The sequence below is a fragment of the Triticum aestivum genome, chromosome 7A (assembly GCF_018294505.1).
Source record: "Triticum aestivum cultivar Chinese Spring chromosome 7A, IWGSC CS RefSeq v2.1, whole genome shotgun sequence".
NCBI classification, from domain to species: domain Eukaryota; kingdom Viridiplantae; phylum Streptophyta; class Magnoliopsida; order Poales; family Poaceae; genus Triticum; species Triticum aestivum.
The window spans coordinates 136,532,540-136,540,773 of NC_057812.1; the positions used below are offsets into that span (position 1 = coordinate 136,532,540).

An 8,234-nucleotide genomic window follows, 5' to 3' on the forward strand; every position below is an offset into this window, starting at 1 on the left:
CATCTTCTTCCCCTCCAAATCCATGGTGTTCATTGGGAAAGGCTGCTTATCAACTTGCATCTCAGAAAAATTCAATCGTCCGTCATTAATGGCCGATTGTATTTGTCGTCGAAAAACATTACAACCATTAGTAGCATGAGAAAAAGAATTATGATACTTGCAATAAGCACGCCGTTTCATCTCTTCGAACGGCGGTAAAGTATGAGATATTTTAATAATCTTGGCTTGCAACAAAGCATCAAATATTTTATCACACTTAGCAATGTTGAAACTAAATTTCATCTCTTCATCACGATTCTTACGAATCGGCTTTAAATCATTGCAAGTAAACGGTTTGGCCTTAGATGGCCAAACAAATTCAGCAGCATAAATATCACCCTCATCGTCCGAATGATCACTACCATACTCAACCATATTCATCTTAGGACGATCAGTTTTATATCTATGCACATCTTTAAGATCTTTGCTTCGGCTTTCCTGAGCCAAAGCCCTCTGCAAGACTTGGTTGATATTTAAAAACTCATGTCCTTCTAGCCTTTCTCTAATGTGATTTCTCAAACCGCTAAGCACAAGATCAGCCAAATCTCTCTCGGTTATCACCAAACTATAGCACCGGTTTTTTGTATCTCTAAATCTTTTGACATAATCGAAGACCGATTCATCATGCTTTTGCTTAACCGATGTAAGATGGGATAGTTTAAGCTCATTGTCACCACTGTAGAAGTGATCATGAAACTTTTGCTCCAATTGAAACCATGTAGTAATAGAACCGGGTGGTAATGCAGAAAACCACGAGAAAGCAGTACCGGCTAAAATAAAGGAAAATAACGTATTTTCCACTTGTCTCGTGAACTTGCCTCACCTAATTGTGCCAAGTATTGACTAACATGCTCCCATGTAGTCTTTTTTCCCTCTCCGCTAAACTTAACAAAATCTGGAACTTTATATCCGGGAGGACATGGCACGGCATCAAAAATTTCTAGATATGGTTTCCTGGAAATTCGTGGTTTAGGTAGTTCAATCCCACAATGCTCTCGGAACACCCTAGACATTTCCTCTCTGACATTAGCCAAAATATCACTCGTATTGAGTGACGTTGTGTATGGTTGTGGCGCATGGTGAATATGATTTCTAATAGTTGGTACAGTGCTAGTCGGAAGAGATGGTGGTGTGTATGTTGTACCATAGTTCGGCAGCAATCCACTTGGACTTGCCAAACCGTAACCTAGCAATGCAGTTGGATTCACTGAACTTGGTACGTTCATGGCAGGATTAAAGGGTGGAGCAACAAGTTGGTTTGTCTGACTGGGATAAGAATTCAACGGCACGGGCGGCGCCGATTAAATAGGTAAAGTTGGACTAAAGTTTTTCACACCAGCAGACATACTACCACTACCATGATATGACTGAGGAGTATTATTTCGAGCAGTATTATTGTCTATGATAGCTTGGTAAATAAGATCATTATTCTGAGCAATAAAAGTAGTAATTTCAGCCGACTGTTCAGGAGAGAAGATTTTGCTTACAGCCGGCTCTACCTGCTCATTGTGAAGAGGAGGAAACTTGATTTCTTCAATTGAAGTGATGTTGCCTTGGTGATCCTTTTTGAACTTAGCAAGAAACTCCTGCATCTCCTTCTCTTCACGCGCCTTCTTGTACTCCTCAAAAGCTTGGCGATGTTCTGACGATAATTCTCAAAATTGGGCTTGATGATGTTATCGGCATCCACTTCAGATGGCTTGGGAAGATCGACCATGATGGATGATGATGATTACTCTTTTTCCCCAGCGGAGTCGCCAAAAAGTGTGTTCGCAGACGAACATGTCACGTGTACCCTCGACGTCGGGGGTGATGCACCGCAACTCACGTCGAAGGAGTCTCACCGGAAGCACGATTCGTAAGTCGACCGGCGAGAGCTTTTGAGGACCCGAAACCTAACACTTCCCGGAGGGACCCCGTCACGGAGTGCGACGGCTATGGGCTGCCCTAGGTCGGCCAAGCCGTCCCTAGAGCCTCGCGATTCGCAGCTCTTCAACACGAAGAACGACAAAGAACGAGGGAAGGACAAGACATAGATGAAAAAGTTGTAGATGTGTTTGCGATTGTGTGTTGTTCAATTGACCGTCACCCCTTAGGTATATAAGAGGGGGCTGGACTTCCCGTGCAAGGAAAAGACTTGGATTCACATCCAAAACCCTAGTCAAATTCAGATTGGTTTTGTCCGAACTTTCCAAAACTGTTCGGTATAAAATTGGCTGCACATTGTGGGTCTTTTTTGAGGTGGTAAATGACCTTGGATGAAAACGAGCCCAAAAGCAGTATTGACCATTTCGACGAGAGAAACAACTTTTATGTTGAACGTATTTTCATCAGAGGTCATCTCGAAGGTCAAATCGCTCGCGCAAAACAGCTAATTATTCACGCAGCTCATCAGACATACCCACATATGTGTCTGGTTCCGGGCGTCATATTTTGCTCACTGAAGGGGCGCGCTGTGTGGGCTCTAACTTTTGCATAAGACCTCGGATTGGGACGACCTTTATATCAAAATCAATCGTTTCGACGAGACGCACAACTTTCTTGTTGAAACTTTCTCCATTTGAAGCCATATTCATTGGGTTACTGGACATTCTTTAATCTGGTGTCGACATGAGGATATCTGAACTTATCATAACTTTTACATCCAAGCTCCGTTTTAGACCATCTTCATATTCATCTTCATCTTCTCGAAAAGAGCCATTTCATGATGACTTTCAATAGTAAGTTCAAATTAATCTTGACATAGCTTCAAGTCACTCTTTATAAACGTGCCACTTTTGAGCGTCAACAATTATAATTATATATGCAACCAACAAACTTTAAATAAAAAAACTCATGGACATTCTACTAGTTTGCATGCACACTGATTTTTGGGCGGCTCCACCTTCTCCGTTGCTTGCCTTCACAAATGACAGTGACCCACCAAATCTTCATAGACCTGTAACCTTCCCTCGAAAAGTCGGAAGTGTGGAAAGGTTTCTTGTGGAATACAAGCAAAAGTTCAACCGAGGCGGCCTTTTTTTAACGTAACGAATATGTGCTTTGCTTATCCTCAGTATCTCTTTGGAGTATAGGCATATGTAAAACTCGAATGTTGCAAAAGATGCTGTCAATAACTTATTACTACTAAGAATGATCGATGCAGTTAACCCAATTTGGAATATAACTACAAGTCGGATTCCGATTGTCTGTGAGAGGAAAAAATGAGAGAGGGTGTAGATGCATGTCATTCATTCAGATGTACATCGAGAAAGTTAGCACGTAGTCCAACATGATGGGAATCTCCATGACATGTTCGTAGATAAAACTAGATCGACATGGCCTACATACATCCTTATTCTTTGTTTGCAAATGCGAGCGTAAAGGACTAATCAATGTGAACAATAATCAATAGCTACAAAGGGCATGCCTGGGCTGATTCCTAATTTATAATCACTTTATTGGAGGAGAGATAAGTAGAGAGGCATAATTGGTCATTTTACTACTTGTTATCACTTTAGGACATACTCTTTTTTTAATGAAAAGCTTTATTGATTCTTTGTCATGTATCGTGTTCAAGGGACCAATCTTTGCGCCTAACTAATGATCGTCGCGTTGCCAATCGAAATTCCAGTTGGAGCCACTCAAAAGAGTAAGCCGATCACGAATAGCAGCAATCTTTACGGGAGTCAAACGACAGCCAAAGAAAGAAGATTCATGTAAAGAAAGAATATTACCGGCCGGAAGCATCCGCGCGAAAGTGCCGCCCTTCCGAATCACGCGTTAGTTTTGGACAGTGTGCGTCGATTCGCTGGATCGATCGGCTGCCTACGGCGAACATATTTATTTTGGTTTGACCCGAGCGAGCCGCTTTATTACTCTTTTATACACACTACTCGTGCGTTGCCACGAAGCAAAAGAACACGCATATTGCAATTGATTGCTTTATGTGCTCATTCGTCAAGCACAACATATGTATGGCAAAAGAACATACATAATTATGTGCTCATCCTCAAGGGCAACATATGTCGATTCAAAAAAAAAGTGTCCTCAGCATTTATCACCTCTCAGCATTTAGACCCTCGCCACTGTCACCATTGAAATCATACAAACCTACAACACCCCAAATCGAAAACCCCTCTCTGAGCGGGGTGGCACAGCCACCCAAGTGGTTGTTGGCGGCGTCCAGTCCCCATGTGGTGAATGCATGCACGCCTCACCATGACAACAACAACAACTACTATAAAGTTTTCTTAATATCTTCTTTCTTAACATCAGACTTTCTAGGCAGTATCTTCGCTCAATATAGCATTTTCTTGCATGAATTCTGAAACTGGTCGAGTTTTGAAAGTCTTTCTGAATTCAATGGACGGAAGGGCCAAAATAAGCAAAACTCTAGGCAGGGTAGAATGCACAGATATATTCATTTTTTAGTAGTTTCTAAGACGTAGCATGTATTGCTGCAATGCTCGTTGCCAAATCAGATGAAATTGCTCCCAGTTGAACGTTCGAACAAAGAGCGCGCACGTGTTATAGATGACACATGCCATTCCCTCATACTATTATGTGTGCACCACGTAGTTAGAAATGTGGATGTATTCTTTTGACCCCTCCCTCTCAGCCACCATGTACATCATTTCTCTAGCGCTATCCCGATCCCACCTGCACAAAGGATATAAAAATACTTCTAATTTGTGCATTCCATTATTTGGGTAAAGGCCATCAATTGTGTACAGTGTACATACCAACAACAGGTTAACCTACATACCTTAGAGATTTTGTTTTCTATAGCAAAATCTACTTCAGATTTGTCCCATTCCAGATAGAAGCTAGTTCAACGGCAATATATCTGCAATGGCATGCTACATGAGAAAAGTTAGATAGTCGTTGACTTGGTGCTTCACATGAAAGTTCTTGAAACAGACTTTCATCTCGCTTTACAAATAAAGCGCAAACTACCGAATGAATACAAGGTGGTAAAGAAATCCTGTTACAATTAAAACCTTTCAAAAAAACATTCGAGTGAGTAACGGGAACGCTACCAACTCAAAGTCAAGCACCCGGTTTCACATGAATAATTCTTGATATTAACATATTAATACTGAATTTCATGTTGCAATTTCGAAACCTACTTAGTTTGGCATCTATTATCTGCCTTTGGGTTATCAAGGAAGGAAAATATTATATTCGTTATTTTAGGTTTCTTCTGGATTACTCTGGCCTACATCAATGGTGATATTTAGTTGCAGGAGCTAGCTATTACTTCATATCAGATGAGCTAGCAAAATGTGTTATGCTTCTTGGCAGTGGTTATGGTTTTACATATATGTAGGTACCCTGTACCGTAATTTTTTTTATTTTGTAAATCACCATGAGTAAATCAGGTGGAAGAAAATTAAATATTTTGAAAGCACAGAGACACAAGCAGAAGAACACAAAGGAGCTAAGAAAACTTTGTTACCATTCCCATCACCCATAAAAGTGATCTAAAACCTTCTCATGTAATACAGAATGTGGATAGCCTGTGCATAGCTACCAGTTGCAACCAATATATATTTCATCATGTGCCTTTGCTTTAAAACATCTGGTTGGCTAAATTCAACAGTATGGGCAGGAGAATGATGATATTTGGTCATAGGCATCATCTTTATGCATGCATGATGTTAACGACGAATGTGCTCCACCAAGGTTATGACTCCGATCTTATTTTATAGCAACTTTTCCTAGTTGAAGTTAATGTCCCCATTGATTTCCCCACTGGAAATTCTTCGAATCCTGCACTCGTAACACGACCAATGAAAACAAGCATGACGAAGCATTGCCACACGCACTGCTATTAAATGCGAAGGAATTAACCTCGGTTTGAAAAAAACTAAAATTACAGAATAGCTTAAGGATGGGGGTTGTGCAACAATAGTCGGTTATCTCTATTATTAAAGGGCAATCTGCCGTCGTCGTGATGGTTCGACCATCCTCCTCCCCCACTGCTGTCATCCTTCACGCAAAAAAAAAAACCGGCGCTAAAATAGCCGCCACGACCACGACGAGCCAGCGATAAAAATACTCATTGAAACGAACCCACGCACACACGATCCAATCGAGGTTCCCACGATCCCCTGCCAACAAACCATCCGGTCTGCGTGACCTCCTTCCTCGCGCCCTAACACATCTTATTTGGGACCTCATCCGGTTGCTCTCCTACCCCCACCCATGGCACGTCCGGAGGAGATAGTTGAGAAAGGGGAGGAAGAGTAGGTACAGGGCGGCGGCGGAACCCGACCTTCTCAAGAGCACGCCGGGACAGGGCGCCATAGGCGTACACGAGCGCTTCAACACGCTCCAAGCCATGCAGATCACCAACGCCGAGCAATTCGTGGCCGCCGCGCCCTAGGGCGTGCGCAAGCACGATAGCAATCTCCGCGTGGCACCGGTCGTGCAGGGACATGGCGTCATAAGCGTCCACGAGAGCCTGAACGCGCTCCAAGCCCTACTGGTCGCCAACGCCGAGCGCCTCATGGCTGCTGTGGCCGCCGCCCCCTAGGCGTGCGCAAGCACGATCCCGATCTCCGCGTGGAACTTTTGGACATCACGGGTGCAGTCGCGAGGTGTCCTAGAGATGGGCTGCAACCTTGTCGCACGCCTATCCTTCGGCACGCTCGGCACGCCGCCCTCCCACCTGCATCGCCGCTGCACGGCCCGTACGTGAGCCGAGCGGTGATCATATCCTCAAGACTGAGCTGGAAACCATGCCCCTTCACGATCGTCAGTCTTGGTGGCACACCCTGGGTTAGCACGAGGCGAGCAAGATTGCAAGCCCGCCATTACATTTCCTCTTCACGGGCAAGACACCATTCAAAGTGACGTCTTCTTGCTCACATTATCCCGTTCCTTACCTTTTCTTCGTTGTTGTGTTTATGTATCATGTTCAAGCCTCCTTGCCATCCAGCAGAAGGCGCTATCTTGCAGAAGAGATGCGATGGCAACACTAGAGTACTGCTATTACTACTTTTTGTAACAAAAGACGACAGTATGAACAAAAGGTATGCAATTTTTTTCTATATCTACAGTGTACCGACATACATGCAAATATCTTGAACAAGCGATCTCACATTTGGGGTACTTGTTTTGGAGAATTTATGCGTGATTTAATATGATTGAATAAATTATCTTTGTATATGTAGAATGTTTTGAGACTTGCAGCAGCTACTAAATGAAACTACTTATTCACCTACAAATATATATCTATACAATCATCCTCCATATTTTCACAATGGAGTGGAACTGTGGAACATATTTAATAAGCAGCCATGACAAAACTGGAGAGAAAGAGAGAGAGAGGGAGGGAGTGAGGGAGAGAGAGAGACTTCAATATTTATGTTTTCTTCTGTAGGGAGGGAGTGAGGGAGAGAGAGAGAGAAGTGGGTGTGAAGGAGGGGTCAGGAGAAATGTTCTACCTTTTTTTTTGCAAAGAGCGAGTGACTAGGAATGACGTACCAACATGTTCCAGACATTTTATAATTTAAGCAATTGTTTGATTCACATGCTTGCATTATTTTATTCCGTGGCAACGCACGGGCACTCAGCTAGTTCTAGTAGACGGAGAAAAGATCACTGTTTCAGTAACACGATTATATTTAGAAGATCCAATCATCAGTTCTTACAACACAACTTTGATAGCCAAAATATTAGTTTGCATAAGACAGTATAAGAGCAATTACATCAAGTTCCTTTAGAAAGATGCCCCATAGACTTGTATCTTCTTAGTGATGCATCCACGTATCACACACCCGAGTCAGTATTCAATTACAGTGAGCATACATATTCAGAATTTTATAAGATCTCCAAGATGAGATAAGATGACGTTCAAGTACCCAGAACTGCTTACCTCGAGCCATGTCCTCCATCCAGTCCGAGCTGACGAGGTCGTACGCAGGTCGTAATCTGAACGCACCCTTATCAGAACCAACCAGATCAAGCGAATAAACCCAACACATAACATTATTAAACATAGCAATTACGTACAACATTCGTGGCAAGTTACAATCATCACTTTTATATTGCTCTAGATCGCAATAAGCAAACCTTGATTTCTGATGGTGGGGGAGACGAAGCTAGAGCGAGGAATCATGGACGACGAATGAAGGGACTTGACGAGGTGGCGGCTCTATATATGCACGTACCTTGCTCCGGTGCTCCTCCTCCACTGCTGCGCCTTG

The 8,234-nt window shown here is 42.9% G+C and overlaps 1 long non-coding RNA gene across 1 annotated transcript; it reads right to left on the reverse strand.

The window, feature by feature from the left end:
- Positions 1-4,343: 4,343 nt before the first annotated feature.
- On the reverse strand, positions 4,344-8,234 carry LOC123151517 (uncharacterized). The gene is made up of 4 exons (XR_006475684.1): positions 8,199-8,234; positions 7,904-7,959; positions 4,787-4,880; positions 4,344-4,680 (listed from the first exon to the last, which is right to left on the reverse strand). It is a non-coding gene; the product is annotated as an uncharacterized lncRNA (long non-coding RNA).